Here is a 1487-nt window from a genome sequence, read left to right as displayed (position 1 = left end):
GAAACCAGGACAATGGCTTTTGAAGGAATGCTTAGAGAAGTGTAAAGTCTTCACAGACTGTATTTTCTTTACCAAATCCCAGTATTATTACCCTCAACTATTTCTTGCATAAGCTGACTGTGAAGTCTATCCTGCTGTTTGCTTTCCATAACACTCATCATGTGAAATCCCAACCTGTTCAGAGTACATAGATTAAAGACTGTGCTTAATCAACAGCAATTTAAGCACCAAGCCCTGGGTATCTGGGTTATCACTTAACTGGTGTATAACTGGTGCAGCATTTTTATCTGCATGGCCCTGAATGTTTCTAGTCGTGATCCTCAGGTGTATATGCCTTGTTTGCAGTCTTGTACGTTTCTCTTCCTAAAATACACTTGGCAGGGTCAAGTGGTTTGTCAACTGGTTGGGCCAGGGAGGTTGATGGAGGTTGATGCTCTCTCCTTGATGGGCAGAGGGAGAATTTACCCACTTCTCATGAAGAACTGCTAGTTGGCCATTAAATATTATCCTCCAAATATCCCTTTTCCTTCCCTTTCAGAGTTATTATGAAACTATTTCCTGCTACTCACTGCCAAGACAAAATGACTTGCAGTCAAGAGAAGAGGAAATGGAGACAGATGAAGCCAGGAGGCCACAAGCAATGAGCCATAGGGTGGTTTTTGGAGGATTTGTTGTAAGCAGGATCTGTGGGAGCAGTGCAGTCCCAGGCACGCAGCAAATTAGAATCCAACTGCAGGAGCTCTGCAGATCTTCCAGGGCCTTGAATCATAGCACGAATTCCAGTTTTGAGGTTTGCCTGGGACCAGCAAGCTCCAGCTTCCAGCATTGTGATATCTGCATCCCCAGGGCCTCCCCGCAAGGGCATCACACCCAGCCAGATGCCCCCAGGCACTGGAGGGGAGGAATTGCATCCCCCCAGGGCACTGCATTTCCCCTGGGTACCACATCCCCCTGGGCAACGCATCCCCACGCTGAGTACTTCATCACCTCCTGCCAGGAATTTCATCCCTCCCCAAGATATTGCATCCCGCTGGTACCGCATCCCCCAACCCGGGTACCACATCCTGTTGGATGGAATTGTCCATCCCGTTGTGTTGGAATGGAAAGATACAGGCTCTTTAGGAAGGAGAGGCAGGGGAGATGAGGGGGAGGCGTTGCTCGCTGTGTCAATGACCAGCTGGAGTGCATGGAGCTCCTCCTGGGAATGGATGAGGAACCGACCGAGAGCCTATGGGTCAGGATTAAAGGGAGGGCAGGGACAGGTGACACTGATGTGGGGGTCTGCTACAGGCCACCCATCCAGGAAGGCCGAGCAGATGAGGCCTCTATAGACAGATAGGAGCAGCCTCATGTTCACAAGCCCTGGTCCTCATGGGGGACTTCAGCCACCCCGATATCTGTTGGAGGCACAACACAGCAGGGCATAAACAATCCAGGAGGTTCCTGGAATGCACTGATGGGAAATTCCTTCTCCAAGTGATGGAGGA

Source organism: Haliaeetus leucocephalus, unplaced genomic scaffold (assembly GCF_000737465.1).
Source record: "Haliaeetus leucocephalus isolate CR32 unplaced genomic scaffold, Haliaeetus_leucocephalus-4.0 Scaffold751, whole genome shotgun sequence".
NCBI lineage: Eukaryota > Metazoa > Chordata > Aves > Accipitriformes > Accipitridae > Haliaeetus > Haliaeetus leucocephalus.
Note: the sequence above shows the minus strand (reverse complement) of the source record.